At 51.1% G+C, this 17421-nt stretch overlaps 1 long non-coding RNA gene across 2 annotated transcripts; it reads left to right on the top strand.

The window, feature by feature from the left end:
* The first annotated feature begins 5029 nt into the window (after positions 1 to 5029).
* Positions 5030 to 13397, top strand: LOC135973742 (uncharacterized). 2 transcript variants are annotated; one of them, XR_010590750.1, is made up of 4 exons: positions 5036 to 6349; positions 10776 to 10881; positions 11091 to 11424; positions 11791 to 13393. It is a non-coding gene; the product is annotated as an uncharacterized LOC135973742 (long non-coding RNA). The 2 variants fall into 2 exon arrangements; XR_010590749.1 differs by having other exon boundaries at positions 5030 to 6349; positions 10776 to 11424; positions 11791 to 13397.
* The last annotated feature ends 4024 nt before the right edge of the window (positions 13398 to 17421 follow it).

Here is a 17421-nt window from a genome sequence, read left to right as displayed (position 1 = left end):
TTGCTAAATGCATTAGTGATAATGTTTTTGAAAGTGAATGTAGAGAACATTCTGAATTAAATATTCATGTTTAAGCTTTTATAGGCAATCTAAATAAAGCTTTTGTGGTTTTTTTCCACTAAACAAAGCAGGCTTAATTTTACTCAGCCAAATTTAACAGGTTTTGGCTCAGTAGGTACTAAACTGTGGTTTTATGGGGAAAAGTGCTAGTAGTCTATGATCTTAACTCTGTTCTACAACTCAGAAGGGCAGGGCCAAGATGGCTTAATCTGAGCTATGCACCTCTCAAGCTGCAGAGGTTATACTGCTGTACACCTTGCCCGCAAACTGCAACAGTCCCCAGTGGATCATCCAGCAGTCCAGGATAATTGAAATGCAGAGCACTCCAGTCACATACCCTTTCCTCCTCAGTAAAACTGGGCGGTGGTGGTGACCCGCACAGGACTATTACCGTAGCCCTACACCAGGAAAATGCATCTGCACTAGGAATGTTCTTGGTTCCTGCCTTCCAAGAGGAGTGGTATCAAGAGCTCAGAATGCAGTCCTGAATCAGGGCCCGTATGTTAATTGCTTTCAAAATGGAACAGCAAATGGTAAACCTTCCTAGGAATGCTGTTAGTTACAAGCCTGGTTAACATAGTTCATTAATTACAAATGATGTATGCAATTATTACTGAGAAAAGGAACTTAAAAGCATAAAAACTAATGAGGAAAGGAACTAAAGGAGCACAAACTCCAAAGACATCAGTTATAGTTCTTCACTGATATTCTTCACATTAGATTGTGAATGTTTTTACCCAATAAATGACTGACTTTCAGAAACATGCAGATATATGACTAGCTTGAAAAATCATACACAGGAAACAGATAGGAAGAGCCTTTCAATTTTTGTCTTCATGGTGCATATACCTTAATGATACCCTACTATGAGACAGAATGTTTGGTATCTGGTTGTACTGAATTATTTGAATAAGCTGCGATCAAACAATGGTGGTTTATAATACAGGGGTATTTAGTTATAATTATAAATTTAATTGTATTGAGGAATGGTACAAATGTCTTTTCGCTTTCCTTCTTTTAAAATCTGAATGCCATTAAACATTTGAACCTGGATTGAAATTATAAAAGCATCACAAAATTAATAAAACAAACAAGCTTGTGATTTAAATATCTTTCACCCAACTTTTCTCGGGAGTGGTGGGTAATTTTATACTTAAAAAACAAGTGGGAGTTGCTTGAACTTGAAAGTAATGAAGTTAAATTACCTTTTAGTACTCAATCATAATCAAACCTTGAATATCTGATAGCCTAGCCTCAGCAGCAAACGTGACTGTCTGAGTTTGCCTGAAATGTGCCTGACTTGTAGATTGTAGACCCTAGATCCATAAACTATAACATGCAATGAAAAAAATAATCAACCAGTTCAAAATGTTCAAAAATAATGAGTTAAGCCCCACAAAATCATGATTGGCTTAAATCATGTGATTTAAAAAGAAATGGGTTTGTTTATTTGCCTCTGCTATTTCAGGTTTAGGGTTCAAATTGTCAAGCTTTCTCCAGGACAGAAGGCCTAGAAACTTTTCTTTTAGATGAAAGCTGAGATTCTCTCATAATTACAGGACTCCAGTAGCTGGGGCTTCGAGAGACTCCAAATATCACACAACTCACAATAAAAACTGAGAGAGTTGGTAAACCACTTCAAATAATACTTTTGAGGGTAGCATATATATATATATGTAATATTAAAATAAACTGCTCACAAAGTTACCAAGTTTTTGATTTTAATATAAAGCTAAATCTACTCTTATAAATATTCCAGTATGTCTTCATAATAGATCTGCCAGCCCTGAAAGAGCACCATCACACAATCCAGCTATATATATAATTAGTTTTACTTGATTAATATAAAAGAGAAGCACAGTACAGAAAACCGGTGGTATTCTCTTTGCTGCTGTTAGGAGTGTGCTTGGATAGGAAGAAAGCGGATACACTGGTTTTACAGCTACACTGGAATGAGAGACCTGCAGCACGGCTGCCCCGGCCTGGGTCAGCTGACTTGGGATCATGGGGCTCGGACTGTGGGTCTAAACATTGCTGTGTAGATGTTCGGGCTCTGAGGCCTCCCCCGATGTGGGGTTCTAGACCCTGGGCTCCAGCCCAAGCCCAAATGTCTACACTGCAATTAAACATCCCCATAGCCCAAACCCCACAAGCCCAAGTCAGTTGACACAGGCCACTTATGGGTGTTTAATTGCAGTGTTGGCATCCGAAAGTGAACAAAACCACCAAAAACTTGAAGGTCATTATAACTAGTAATACCAAATACACATGTAGGGTGAAATTCACCTCTGAGAAGAAGGGGCACACTCAGGGCCTATGCACCACTTAACTTCCATGTAAATATTCAAATTAGGATTTCATTTTTTTTTAATTTGCATTAAAAAGACTAGGGATCTTAATTTTCCTCTCATCCATAAGATGGCAGTTAGCAGGAAAGGCTCAGTGTCCAAATTGAAAGACTGCTTGCGTGTTTGCATATTCTAAAGCTGCAGTTTTGGTTGGTTTGTTACTTATTTATTGCCCAGTGTGCTAAGAACACCATACGAGCAAATAAAGAAGCAAGGTCACTGTTGTAAGGAGTTCACAAGCTAAACTGACAATGAACATGGGATAAGAACTAATAGGATTTTTTTCTTGCAGAAAATTTCAACTTTTTGGCAAAAAATGGAAGTATTTTGGCTGTAAACTGTAATATTTCAGCTGAGAGCCAAAATAGTTCAATTTGGAAATGCTGCCGCAGTGCCTCCTGTGAACTACTTGAGGCACTTCATATTCCCCTTGGTCTTCTACATGCTGGGATTCCTGGTTGGTTTGTATCTCCCAAGATGCACTATGGTCTCTCATCTTGGTGAGAGGAAGCAGTGTATCATGGGATAACCAGTCCAACTGGGGGATCTGACCCATAGAAGATAATGGGGACATGAGGAAACCAAACTACAACTCCCATGAGGCACTGCTGTGGCATTTCCAAATCAAAATATTTGTTGTTGGGCATTCAGTTTTTTCATGACAAATTGAAACTTCCCTTGAAAACAAGATACTTCTGTTGAACAAATTTGGTCAAAAACAGTTATCTGACAAAACGGTTTTGACAGAAAAGTTTTGGTAATGGAATGTTATGTGGGATGCAACAAAAGGAAGCTGATCCAGATGTGGAGATTGGAAAGTTTTTTTTTTTTACTTATTTAAAAATGTAATGTGTTGTAAAGTCTTCCTCACCATGGTAAGTGGAGTTAATAGGCTTTGTGGAAATATATTGTAATGATTAGGAAGAAGAGTTATCATACCACTTGGATGGAGCAAAGGGGCTAGGTCAGGGGTCGGCAATGTTCGGCACGCGGCTCGCCAGGGTAAGCACCCTAGCGGGCTGGGCCAGTTTATTTACCTGCTAACGCGGCAGGTTTGGCCGATCGCGGCCCTCACTGGCCGTGGTTCGCCGTCCCGGGGCAATGGGGGTGGTGGGAAGCGGCGTGGGCTGAGGGATGTGCTGGCCGCGGCTTCCCACCGCTCCCATTGGCCCAGGATGGCAAACCAGTGGGGGCCGCGATCAGCCAAACCTGCCGCTTCAGAAGGTAAATAAACTGGCCCGGCCAGCTAGGGTGCTTACCCTGGCGAGCCGCGTGCCGAACATTGCCGACCCCTGGGCTAGGTGAAGAATGGAAATGGACAAGAGCAAAGAAACAGGCAGACATTAAGTTGCAATTCCAGGGCAAGGACAAAAATAAATGTCTTACACCATGTCCTTTCTAATGAATGAAATAACAGGTTCACTCAGCTGCCTTATACCAGTGGTTCTCAACCAGGAATATGCATATCTCTTCAACTCATCTAGATATTTGCCTAGTTTTACAACAGGCTATATAAAAGCACTAGTCAAGTCAGTACAAACTAAAATTTCATACAGACATTGACTTGTTTCTACTGCTTTATATACTATACACTGAAATATAGGGTTACCATATTTTGTGCCTCCAAATGGAGGACACTCCACGGCCCCGCCCCCAGCCCCGCCCCCAGCCCCGCCCAACCCCGCCCCCTCCCCAAAGTCTCCGCCCCCTCCCCTGCTTCCCGCGAATATTTGATTCGCGGGAAGCCTGAAGCAGGTAAGGGAGGGTGTGGGGGGAGGAGGCGCGGCCCAGGCTGGCCCCCCGGCGTTTCCAGCCTGGGTCAGCTCGGGCCCTGGGGTGCCGGCCCCGGCCGACCACCCCCGGCCCGCCCAGCACTGCCGGCCCCCGGCGGCCCGGCGCACCCCCCCGGCTCCCGGCCCCCCGCGGGCCCGGCTCCCCGCCGGCCCAGCTGACCGGCTCCCCGCGGGCCCGGCTGACCCGGCTCCCCGCGGGCCTGGCGGACCCGGCTCCCCGCCGGCCCGGCTCCCCGCGGGCCCGGCCGACCCAGCTCCCCGCGGGCCCCGCCGGCCCGGCTGCCCGCGGGCCCGGCCGACCCGGCTCCCCGCCGGCCCGGCCGACCCGGCTCCCCGCCGGCCCGGCTCCCCGCCGGCCCGGCCGACCCGGCTCCCCGCCGGCCCGGCCGGCCCGGCTCCCCGCGGGCCGGCTGACCTCCTGATTTTCCCGGACATGCCCGGCTTTTGGGGATTTCCCCCCGGACGGGGATTTGAGCCCCCAAAAGCCGGACATGTCCGGGAAAATTCGGACGTATGGTAACCCTACGGGTGGGGGTGTGGGGTCTGGGAGGGATTAGGGTACAGGAGGGGATTCCGACCTGGGGCAGGGGGTTGGGGTGCCGGGTGTGAGGTCTGGGAGGGAATTTGGGTGTGGGAGGGGGTTCCAACCTGGGGCAGGGTTTCTGGGTGCGAGCTCCAGCCAGGCGGCACTTACCTCAGCCAGCTCCTGATCAATGGCACACGGGTGCTAATGCAGGCTCCTGACCCCTGGTCTCCCTCCGCTGGCAGGCTCTGAGCAAGGCCTGCGCCGAGAACATGGATGACAAGCTCTCGATCCTGCTGACAGCACCCCCCAGCACAGACAAACTCCAGCACATCTTGGAGGTGAGCAGAATGGGGAGGGGCAGCAGGGGTTTTACCTTAGCCCTGGGGACTCCTAGAAAGAAGAGACTGGAAAATCCATGTTTCTATTGGATCCTTCCGAGTATGCATTCGTGATATAAACTCACTGGGTGACCTTGGGGTAACTCACTTCCCCCTTACGGCATCAGTCTTCTCCACTATCAAATCTACACTGGGGAAGAAGGACAGAAGCCCCGACAATCACCTTCACCTCTGGGTGTCTGGTCCTGGGAGCCGAAACCAACTGGACTATCTGCCCCATCTCCTAAACTGCCCTGTCTTTCCCTCCTAGGGCCTGGTCCTTAGTGCTCAACCTGGCCCCTTCCCAGCTTGTCCCTGACCTTTAAAGGACTCTCCAAGCCCCTCCCATGCCTGCTTCCCTTGGGGTCTCTCTCCTGGCTGAGCACAGGCTGCCCTTCTATCTCTCAGCAGGCCTGGGTCCTAATCACAGGCTGCGTCTTGTCACGTGACCCCCACACTTATTCCCTTCACCCTAGGGAGCTGCATCACCTGGGCCAGGTGCAGTTGAGCTCCAACCCCTTTCCTGGCCATCTCACCCTGGGACAGGTTGAAACTGGAAACCTGTGGGTAACAGTAACTGGTTGCTCGCAAAGGTGCTGAAGACACAATGGAAGAGGAAATCCTTTGGCCTGGATTGAAATTATTCCGACTGAAAGTGAATGAGAGAAAATAGGTCCAGAGTTCTCTTCCTAGCAGCAGAAAATGTAGCGATTGATAGAGGTTCAGGTCAGAAAGGACCATTATGTGCATCTAGTCGCCCCTCCTGTATAACTCAGGGCCTAGAATGTGACCAAGTGGTTCCTTCAGCCAACCATAGCATGGGACTGAGCCAGAGCATGTCTTTTGGAACGACATCCACATGCAGGAGGGCCAGCTGGCTACCAGAAAATCTCTCTTCTGCAGTGACGTGGGGTTAAGGGACACGGGGGAAAAGACATGGAGGCTGTGACTAAACTTAGAGCAGCAAGGCCAGGAAAACCAGGGTTAGGTCCCAGGCCTGGCTATCAGATCTACTGTTTTCTATTCCTGGCTTTGGGACCATGAGCGAGTCTCTGCACCGCTGGGTGCCTCGGTTTCCCCAGCTATCAAATGGAGCTAATCAAGGTTTTGTTTGTTCTCCCCATTTTACAGGGTGGGAAACCGAGACACAGTTGGGACCTGTCTACACTACAGGTCTGTCGTGCGTTTGTAATCTGCTGACCCCCACATGTTGTTCAGAGCCTATGGACAACACAGCTCCTAAAGGTACGTTTGTTCTGTGCTTATCCCCTATGTACCAGCAGGGCTGGACAGCATTTCTCACTGTGATGTGGGGAGCAGGTCCTGGGTACTAAGGGTCTGAAGAAGCTCTCAAGGACTAATTTTTTAAAATAATTGTTATCAATGAATTGGGAGAAAACATACAATCACTGCGGATAAGATTGGGGGGTGACAAAATACAGGCAGAGTGGTAATTCCTGATGGGGAGAGGGCAGTGATACAGAGCGATCTGGCTCATTCGGCCAGCTGGACCCATTCAAAGAAAACAAGTTTGAGCAGAGCCCAATGCAAGGTCCTATGCGTGGCAACAAGGCACGCCGGCCACACCTCCAGAATGGGGACGTGTATCCAGGAAAGCAGTGACTCTGAAAAGGATTTAGGGGCCAGAGTGGAGAAGCCACTCAACATGAGCTCCCAGTGTGATGCTGTGGTGAACAGGGCTAAAGCCATCATTAGACGAAGGAGCAGAGCCGTGAGTAGGATAGGGAGGTGACACAGCAGCAGTGAGACTGCTATTGGAATACTGCCTCCAGTGTTGGTGTCCTCCTTTGAAAAAGATGGTCCTAGAAATTGGAGCTGGGGCAGCAAAGAGCCACCAAATGTTCTGAGGGCTGGAGAAAAATGCCTTCTAGTGAGCTATTGAAAGAGCTCAACCTGTTTAGCTTATCAAAAGAAGATTGAAGGGGACTTCATTGAAGTGTTGATGTGCCTTAATGGAGAGAAAATACTGGGGATTAAAGGGCTCTCTAGTCTAGCAGAGAAAGGCAGAACAAGACCCAATGGCTGGAAGGTGAAAAGAGACAAATTCCTATGACAAATAAGGCACAAATATTCAACAGCGAGGATGATTGAACACAGGAAGAAGCTACCAAGGAAAGTGGTGGATTCTCCATCTCTTGATGTCATTAATAAAGACTAGATGCCTTTCCGGAATGTGTTTGCCCCAAAAGTAGCTATTGTGATAGACAGGAGGCCTGTGATATGCAGGGGGTCAGATTAGATGCTCTAACTGTCTCTTCTGGCCATAAAGTCTACTCATTTCTGAGAAACCGAGTGTAGCATTGGGAGCAGCTTGTGATGTTTTACTGTCTAGCCGGCTTGCTTCCTAGAATGAACACTCATTGAGCGGGGTGATCCCCAGAGAGTAGCTCAAACCTCCAAAGTGTCTGCCCTGTGGCAGGACATTAACACTGCAGGGGAGGGGTGGGTGTGGCAGTGACATCACAAAGGCCTTTTGCAGGACCTCGGCCTATTGGCCAAAGGTGCAGGGGAGGTGGTGACCTCACAGAGGGATGCTGACATCAGCCAGGCAGGACAGGGGCGCAGGGCCAAGGAAACCTCAGAGACCCCTGTGGCTTTGCTTCAGCAAGTCTCCTCTCGAGATCTCTCTTTGAGGTCTGAGAGAGTATTTGGGTTCGTGTATGTGAGCACCAGGAGGAACCTCTTTTGAGTTTTCTCCTTTCTTTTTCCTGATTTCATTAGAAATCTGACGTCCCTGTTTAGAAGGTAAGAGCCTCCGAGAGGTTTGGAACCTGTTCAGTCTGCTGCATCTGGCTCCAGCTGAATTTTAGGCATGGAAAACACTAGCTTAAGGTGGCCAAATTTTATTCCCCACCTGGGATTTTGTCCCTTAGAATCTCTGGGGACATTAAGGTTTGTCCTTTTTCTTTTACCTTTTCCTCTATCCCTCCCTCCTTTCTTTTCATCTCTTACTTCTTTTGTCCTTTCCCTGTTCCCCTCCCACCACCAGGAGGGGTGTGTGTGTGTCATGGGGGTTGCTCTACAACTCCCATTGTGGGAGGTCCACCGAAAAATGTGGGGCTGAAATAGTGCTCAGACAGTGATCCCCAGCGGTGACCTGGGCCATCCTTTGGGCTCTCTGGTGAGAACCCTCATCCTCCCGCCCCTCGGTCTCTACCCTGATTGGCTGAGCAGGGGGTTATTGACAGGGAGGAGACTCAGGTCCCTGTTGTTTTCTTTTAAGACCAAGTAAATAGTCATAACCAGTCATATGTTCGACAAATTTTGCTGCGTCTCTGCAGTTCATTATTTTCTCTAACATTCCAGTTCTCCTAAAATACTTGCTGAATAATTACTATGAACTCTTGCTGGTCTGGAACTCACTTGAGAGCACTTTATTCAGGTCATTCAATGTCTGAAATTCAAGATCCGATGGTTAGTTTGAAAATCAGGGCTCTTGGGTCCTATTCCCAACTCTGCCACGGACTGGCTGTGTGACCTAAGACAAGTCAATTCTCCTTTCTCAGCCTCAGCTTCTCCCTCTTTCAAGTAGGGATAACAATCCGCCCTATTTACCTCCCGGCAGGTGGAGAATGGGGATCTATTGGAGAGTGTCACTAGGAGCAGTGCATAAGATGAGGTGTCCTATCCTGTTTACTCAGATCAGATTAGGACATAATAGAATGGCTGAAATAGTCTATTTTATTTGTATTTTATTATGTTGCAATTGTTAAAAGCAGCACCTACTTAGCTCAGACTGAAACATCTTATCTAATTTTTGAGATCTAAGTATCTCCTCTTTGTGTAGCTCAAACCTCCAAAGTGTCTGCCCTGTGGCAGGACATTAACACTGCAGGGGAGGAGTGGGTGTGGCAGTGACATCACAAAGGCCTTTTGCAGGACCTCAGCCTATTGGTCAAAGGTGCTGGGGAGGTGGTGATCTCACAGAGAGATGCTGACATCAGCCAGGCAGGACAGGGGCGCAGGGCCAGGGAAACCTCAGAGTCCCCTGTAGCTTTGCTTCAGCAAGTCTCCTTCTCGAGGTCTCTCTTTGAGGACTGAGAGAGTATTTAGGTTCATGTACATGAGCGCCAGGAGGAACCTCTTTTGAGTTTTCTCTTTTCTTTTTCCTGATTTTACTAGAAAACAGACGTCCCTGTTTAGAAGGTAAGAGCCTCCGAGAGGTTTGGAACCTGTTCAGTCTGATGCATCTGGCGCCAGCTGAATTCTAGGCATGGAAAACACTAGCTTAAGGTGGTCGAATTTTATTCCTCACCTGGGATTTTGTCCCTTAGAATCACTGGGGACATTAGGGTTTGTTCTTTTTGTTTTACCTTTTCCTCCATCCCTTCCTCCTTTCTCTTCATCTCTTAAGTCTTCTGTCCTTTCCTCTGTTCCCCTCCCACCACCAGGAGGACTCTGTGTGTGTGTCGTGGGGGGTGCTCTGCAGTGGGAACAGGGACAATTCTCCAACTTTGGGCAGTCGAGAGCCTGGGTGAGATAAGGGGCGTTAAAGCCCTTTGTGAAGGAGAAAGGGGAGTTTCACGGTGTTGAGCACCAAGGAATTCTAAACTTTGCTAAAACATCTAGTCTGCAGAAACCAGAAATGGTTGGGGCCACATTGTAACCATTGTCTTTTTTAAGCCCATTGAGGGATGTGAGTCCCACCCTTTTAGGTATCTGGGGTGCTGGGAGAAGAGAAGAGGTGCCTGTCTCCATTTTATGGCCTCAACAAACTAAGTGCTGTGCCCCAGTTCTCGTCAGAGATCCCTGAAAAAGAACGTCTTCCCATCCATTAACATACCTGGAAAGATACTGGAACCCCTTATTAAACAATCAGTTTGTCAGCACCTACAGGACAATTTGGTTCTTAGGACTAGTGAGCATGGACTTGTCAAGAACAAATCATTCCAAACCAATCCTAGCTCCTTCTTTGGCAGGGTTACGGGCCTAGTGAAGTAAACAGTAGATGTGATCCATCTTGGTGTTAATAAGGACATTCTCACAAACAAACTAGGGAGATGTGGTCTAGATGCAATTAGTATAATATGTGTGCACAGATGGTTGCAAGCCCGTACTCCAACAGCCCAGAACCAAACACTCCTTCTCCTGGGCAGTGCGCTCCGACCTCTAATGGTCAGATGCTGCTTAGCACTGTCAGAGCAGCTTTTGCTGGGGGATTCTCCCAGCACTTTCCAATAGTGGGAAAGTATGAAATCCCCATTTGACTGCTGGGGACAGAGCCTAGAGCGGGGAGCAACTTACCCAAAGTCCCACAGGTCAATAGGAAACTCAGGCGCAGGGCTGGGAGTCACTGCCCCTCCCACTCCCAGGTCACCGCCCAAGGGTGGCTCCTCTGGCAGAGGTGCGGGGAAGGGTCACTCTCTCCTGGCTGGGCTGTTCTTTTCACTCCAGTAACATTGCAACGGCTTTGGGGAGAGGCTCACTCCCAGGATCAGATACAGGAGGGGCAGCAGGGTCCAGGGAACAGGGGCTATTCCTGCCCTGCCACTGTCTGTCTGAGAAACCTTGGCCTTGTCATTCCCTGGCTCGGTGCCTCAGTTTCCATTCTCGCCAGCCTGTGCCTATTTCCCTGCAGTTTCACCTGCGTGTTGGTGCCAGTCCCATCCCCGCACTGCACAGTCTAATACCGGCTCCTCTCTCTTGCCAGCACTATGACACCTGCCGTGGAGCCAGAGCTGGAGACCCACCTCCTCCGAGCTGCCCTGCACGCCGTCTTCACCCTGGGCATGGAGAAGGACACCACCCAAGTGCAGGTAGATCATGCTAAAGTCATGGATTGAAGAGCCAGCTGTCATCCTGCCATGAGTCCTTGCTAATTGCCTGCAGTGGGATGTGAATGAGAGAGGCCAGGATATGTGTTTGGGGGTCTCACCAGTGTTTCCCAGAGACCCCACTTCCCATCCTGTGGCAGGTGTAGCCCCACTTTCCCTAACTCTGACCCATGGCTCTCCCTTGCTTTCAGGATCTGCCTAGGGTCTTGCCAGACCTCCTGGATGCCATGCTGGGGAACCTGCTGGCAGAGTCCCCAGACACCGACAGGCTCCAGTACATCTTGGAGGTGAGCCCGATGAGAGAGGTGGGGACAATTTTACCTTCACTCTTAGATCCATTTTCCAGTCTGTCCTCCTAGCCGGGCCCCAAGTGGGCATCCTTGGTCAGGGCAGTCAGTGCAATGCCTCCTTTCCCCACAGCACATTAACTACTAGATCGTGTCCACGGTGCCGCGAGAGAGAGCCAGGGCCGTTAAGAGCAGCACTGCCCTGCTCAGATTCACCATCACCCTCCCTGAGTTTGACGTAAGTGACCTCTGACCCCAGCTTCCTGACTCCAGGCGTAGGTGATCTGGCTCCGACGGGCTGTAGGATCTGCTGCTGCAGGGGCTGTGGGTTAGGAGTGTTCCTCTTGGGGAGGCAGAGTCAGAGCAGAGAGTGAGCCTGGCTTGAGTCAAGTTCTTCTTGTCCTAGTTAAGTGGTGACTCTGGGCTTTTAAGGGGACTGTGCTCCAGGTTCATGCCTCCCTGTCATCCTGGAGCAGCTGGGGAAGCAAGTCCTCATGGAGGGCCCTGCAGAGGGGCTGAGGGGAAGGAGAGTCCTGGCCCGGGGGGGACTGGGAGCTGACAGGAAAATGCTGATGGAGTCCCCTCTCCCTCTCCTGTCCATTAGAACTCAGCGGAATTCCCCAGGATGGGTCACCACATGGCACAGCTAGCTCTGTCCGTCAGTGACCCAGCCAAGGACATCAGCCGGCAGGCCAGGGAGGGGGTTTACCGGCTCTACCAGCTGCTGCTGCACCAGAGGAGTAAGGAACCCAGCTGGGAAATGGCACCCGCTAGAAGAGTGAGACTGGGACCCCAGCCAATTTCTCTCAGATTGACCCCGGCTGGAGGATGAGTCTCTCTATCTCTTTCTGTGTTCCACACCACGCCCTGCAATTCTGTTGGGCCGGGCACGCAGCGAGGACTCTGCCCACTGTGCAGCCACCAATGGGATTGGAAGGACACAAGCCCTGCAACCAGAAGGACAAATGTGTGTGTGTGTGTCTCTCTCCCTGTCACCTACTCCCTCCTGGGGGAAACCCAGCAGCTGATGGGGGACAAGGTGAGCAGCTGCATTAGACTCAGGAGATTGGGGCGCGGCCCAGGCCTCATTCCCATCCTGTGGCCATTCGCTGGCCTGGCACAAGAAGCCTGGTGGGGAATGAAAGGGAGAGCAGGTGCTCCTGGGAAGGGAGATGAATTCACCTCCATGAGCAGGAGCGAGCCAGCTTGTCCCCGGAGCAGCTCCAGCCAGCTCTTTAGCCAGGCTAATTAATGACAAGCTTTGCCTCATCCCAGACTTATGTTCTTAGGACAGGGTGCTATCGCTCTTGGGAAGGGCAGGAGAGTCCCCCAAGTGCCCTCTGCGAGACTCTCCTGTCCCACAGGGCCGCACCCAATTCCTAGTGGTCTGGTGTCTGTGTCACCCGAGCCACCACCCAGAGTTGCTCCCATCACTGGCAGCCTGGGAGGCCAAGGACTGACGGGTGATGGCGTCTGACCAGGCAGGGCTGAGGCACATGGGCAGGGGACGCTTGCCCTGCTGCTGGCAAGGCTGGACCCGTTCTGGAGAGAACAGGAGGATTCAGTCAGCAGTAGGGTTACCATGTCTAATAAATAAAAAAAGAGGACCCTCCACGGGCCCTGGCCCCGCCCATTTTCCCACCCCTAGCCCCGCCCCAACTCCGCTCCTTCCCCGCCCTAACTCCGCCCCCTCCTCCCTCCCACTCCCAGCCATGGGGAGAGGGCTGCCACAGCGCTACCGGCTTCACGGTTTGCCGTGCAGCCCCCAGACCCTGCGCCCCCGGCCGGCACTTCCCCAGCGCAGCTGGAGCACGGGAGGGGAAGCGCTCACCCGGTAGCGCTGGCTCGTGCAGCTCGGCTCTTAAAGTCTGAGAGGGGAGGAGCGGAGCAGCTCAGCTGGAGCCCGGGAAGGGAAGTGCCTGGCCGGCGGCTCGGGGTCTGGAGGAAGGGGGGGTGCTGCCCGAAGCAAGTAGCGCTGGCTCGGGCAGCTCGGCTCTTAAAGTCTGAGAGGGGAGGAGCGGAGCAGAGCAGCCGCGGGAGAGGAAGTACCCGGCCAGCATTTTCCCGGACATGTTTGGCTTTTCGGCAATTCCCCCCGGACGGGGGTTTGATTGCCGAAAAGCAGGACATGTCCGGGAAAAAACGGACGTATGGTAACCCTAGTCAGCAGGGGCTGCCGATCCGTCCCATTCACCAGGGCTGCCATCCTGCGGCTTCAGCATTACTGGCTGGGGTGACTTGGGGAAAGGTCTCAACCTCCCCACATCCCACTTCACTGCTGCCAGAATCCCTCCTGCCCCCCCCCCCCCCGCTACAGTCCCCTCCCTACCCAACCTGCATGGGGCTGGAGGAGAGGGGTCTGAGAACTTGAGCTGTGGATTGGAGGTGGAACAGCTGTCAGGGGCACTGAGGGGGAAGTGGCAGGAGCTCCCCGTACAAGGAAGGGGGTTGCCACTGGAGGTCACTAGGAAGGACAACAAGACTCCATCCTGGGGGTCAGGAGGGGAAATCCATCCCTCAGAGGTGGGCAGAGGCTGGGTGGAAATGCTGCTGGTTCCAGGGGCCGTTAATCCCCCCTGATTCCTCGGAGGCGTCTGAGTCTCAGACAGGTTCTCATTCCCTTGCAGCAGGAGGACGTCACGGCCAATGTGATGCGCCAGCTCCGTATCATGCGGCACTTGCGCCAGGTGCCCGAGGAGCTGCAGGGCCTGTGCCTCCCAGGACACCAGCAACTCCCGCTCTCTGCTGCAGGTACTGCTCTGGCTCTCTGTAAATGGGGAGCTAGTGGAAGGGGAAATGGAGCCCCCTGGCACTCACAGAAACCCTCTCCCCTCTCTGTGGAGCAGGGTCCTTTCCTCTGCCCCCAAATTCCTTCATCTGGGACAGGAGCTCTTTCCCTCACACCCATTCCCCTCCCCTCTTTCCTTGATCTACCCCCATCCCATTCCCCCTGCGCCCAGGCAGAGCTCTGCCTGCCCCATATGGTGCAGAAAGGCCTGTGATATGTAGGGGATCAGATTAGGTGCTCTAACTGTCTCTTCTGCCCATAAATTCTACTCATTTCTGAGAAACCGAGTGTAGCATTGGGAGCAGCCTCTGCTGTTTTACTGTCTAGCCGGCTTGCTTCCTAGAATGAACACTCATTGAGTGGGGTGATCCACAGAGAGTAGCTCAAACCTCCAAAGGGTCTGGCCTGTGGCAGGACATTAGCACTGCAGTGGATGGGTGGGTGTGACAGTGACATCACAAAGGCCTTTTGCAGGACCTCCGCCTATTGGTCAAAGGTGGTGACCTCACAGAGAGATGCTGACATCAGCCAGGCAGGACAGGGGCTCAGGACCAGGGAAACCTCTGAGTCCCCTGTAGCTTTCCTTCAGCAAGTCTCCTTCTCGAGGTCTCTCTTTGAGGACTGAGAGAGTATTAGGGGTCACGTACGTGAGCGCCAGGAGGAACCTCTTTTGAGTTTTCTCCTTTCTTTTTCCTGATTTTACTAGAAAACTGACGTCCCTGTTTAGAAGGTAAGAGCCTCCGAGAGGTTTGGAACTTGTTCAGTCTGATCCATCTGTTCCACAAGTCCTTCAGTCCAATCCACTTCCCTAACTAATTTCCTTAATTTTTTAAAGTTAGCCCTTTTGAAAAAAAAAACCCTAGTCACAGATCTATTTTTGTTTACCCTTCCATTTAGTTTAAACTGAATTAGCTCACGATCGCTCAAATGAAGGCTGTCCCCTACAACCATTTCTTCTAAGAGATCCTCACTACTCACCAAAACCAAATCTAAAATGGCATCCCCTCTTGTTGGTTCAGCAACTACTTGGTGAAGGAATCCATCAGCTATCACATCTAGGAAAATCTGAGCCCTATTATATTACTAGCACTTGTCCTCCAGTCTATATCTGGGAAGTTAAAATCTCCCATGATCACACAATTCCCATTAGTATTTACTTCATTAAAAACATTGAAGAGGTCTCGATCCCTATCCAAATCAGACTCCAGTTCTAACAGACAGCAACCCCCCCCCCCCCCCCGAAAGGCAGAGATAGAGCCCAGGAATCGAGATGGTGGGGAAATTTCATTGAAACCGTTTCTGACCGAAAATCCTATTCAAACTAAACCAGTTTGTTTCTTGAAATCATAACAAGTGGCAATGAAAATTCTTTGTCACAATGTGTTAAATTGTCTCGTCGCACTCAAAGAGGAGACACTTAGATCTCAAAAATTAGATAAGATGCTTCAGTCTGAGCTAAGTAGATGCTGATCTTAACAATTGCAAAATAATACAATACAAATAAAATAAACTATTTCAGCCATTCTATTATGTCCTAATCTGATCTGAGTAAACATGATAGGACACCTCATCTTATGCACTGCTCCTAGTGACACTCTCCAATAGACCCAGCAGTCCTTATTTCCAGGCCCCTTAACTAACCACTGCTGCACACTCCCTCCCACAGCTGGCAATTACAACCAATCATGTCCGGTCCCCCTGCTTTGAGAGGGAGTGTGCTCCGCTGGAGAGACTTCCCTCACGGATCACAGGGGGAACTCAATCCTGCCAACGATGCCAATCATAAATGAATCTACTCATCGTTAGGTGCCCCCCGGCAGCCAGGCATGGCATCACAGCCCTCTCGCTGGGCTAGCGTCCCCCATCCATGGTCGCTCCAGCACCACGGCAGTTTCTCTGCCTGGTAACTCCGGCCAGGTCACCACCTTTAGTCCACCCTTCTGGAGCCCAGCTTGCCTCACACTAAAAGTCCAAAGAGGTCTTTCCACAGACAGAAGTCCTTCTGCCATCGCTGGGGCATTTGCTCTGCCTGTAGCCCCCTTGCTGGGCTTGGGAACCCTCTCCAGGTGCGTGTACGCCGCCTCCTCTGGGGCCGGTAGGGGAACCCAGTCCCACCCTGACATTGATAGCAGCTCAGGGCCCTGGACCCAACAGCTAGGTCTGCACCTTTCTCTTTGCTGCACTTTTCCAACCTCTCTTCTCAAGTTCCCCTCCAGGCTTTCCTTGCTGCTCTGAACTTCCTACCTCGTTCTTAATCCTGTTGCTACCCCAGCTGGGCTGTATCACCACTGAAGTCTGGCTCTTTACGGGGGCGGATATGGTGCCTCTCAGTTCGGGCTCATTCTATAATCAGCTTTCTGTGAGTGCCGGGGGGCTCCATTTCCCCTTCCACTAGCTCCCCATTTACAGAGAGCCAGAGCAGTACCTGCAGCAGGGAGCGGGAGTTGCTGGTGGCCGCAGAGGCACAGGCCCTGCAGTGCCTCGGGCACCTGGCACAAGTGCCGCATGATACGGAGCTGGCGCATCACATTGGCCGTGACGTCCTCCTGCTGCAAGGGAACGAGAACCTGTCTGAGACTCAGACGCCTCGGAGGAATCAGGGGGGATTAACGGCCCCTGGAACCAGTAGCATTTCCACCCAGCCCCTGCCCACCTCTGAGGGATGGATTCCCCCTCCTGATCCCCAGGATGGAGTCTTGTCCTTCCTAGTGACCTCCACTGGCAACCCCCCTCCTTGTACGGGGAGCTCCTGCCACCTCCCCCTCAGTGCCCCTGACAGCTGTTCCACCTCCAATCCACAGCTCAAGTTCTCAGACCCCTCTTCTCCAGCCCCACCCAGGTTGGGTAGGGAGGGGACTGTAGCGGGGGGGGGGGGGGAAGGAGGGATTCTGGCAGCAGTGAAGTGGGATGTGGGGAGGTTGAGACCTTTCCCCAAGTCACCCCAGCCACTAATGCTGAAGCCGCAGGATGGCAGCCCTGGTGAATGGGACGGATCGGCAGCCCCTGCTGACTGAATCCTCCTGTTCTCTCCAGCAGGGCCGGCTTTAGGAAGGGCGGGGCCCAATTCAAACATTTTTGGTGGGGCCCCGGCAGGGATGACAAAAAAAATAATGTAAAAAAAAGCCTTTCATTTCTTCCATGTATTATTTACTTTCCATAACTGTATAAATAATAAAATTATACATTAAGTACATTGCATCATATATGCTGTTGATCAGTTATTAATGAGCTCCGTTTCACATGTGTGGGTCCCCGCCACTCCCTGGGGGTGTGCTAGGGTGACCAGATGTCCTGATTTTATAGGGACAGTCCCGATTTTTGGGTCTTTTTCTTATAGGATCCTATTATCCCCCACCACCTGTCCCGATTTTTCACACTTGCTGTCTGGTCACGCTAGTGGTGTGCACATGTGTGGGTCCCAGCTGCTCCCTGCCCTCCTCATTGAAG

Source organism: Chrysemys picta, chromosome 10 (assembly GCF_011386835.1).
Source record: "Chrysemys picta bellii isolate R12L10 chromosome 10, ASM1138683v2, whole genome shotgun sequence".
Classification (NCBI taxonomy): Eukaryota; Metazoa; Chordata; order Testudines; family Emydidae; genus Chrysemys; species Chrysemys picta.
The sequence above is the reverse complement of the archived record's forward strand: the minus strand, read 5'-3'. Positions and strand labels throughout refer to the sequence as shown.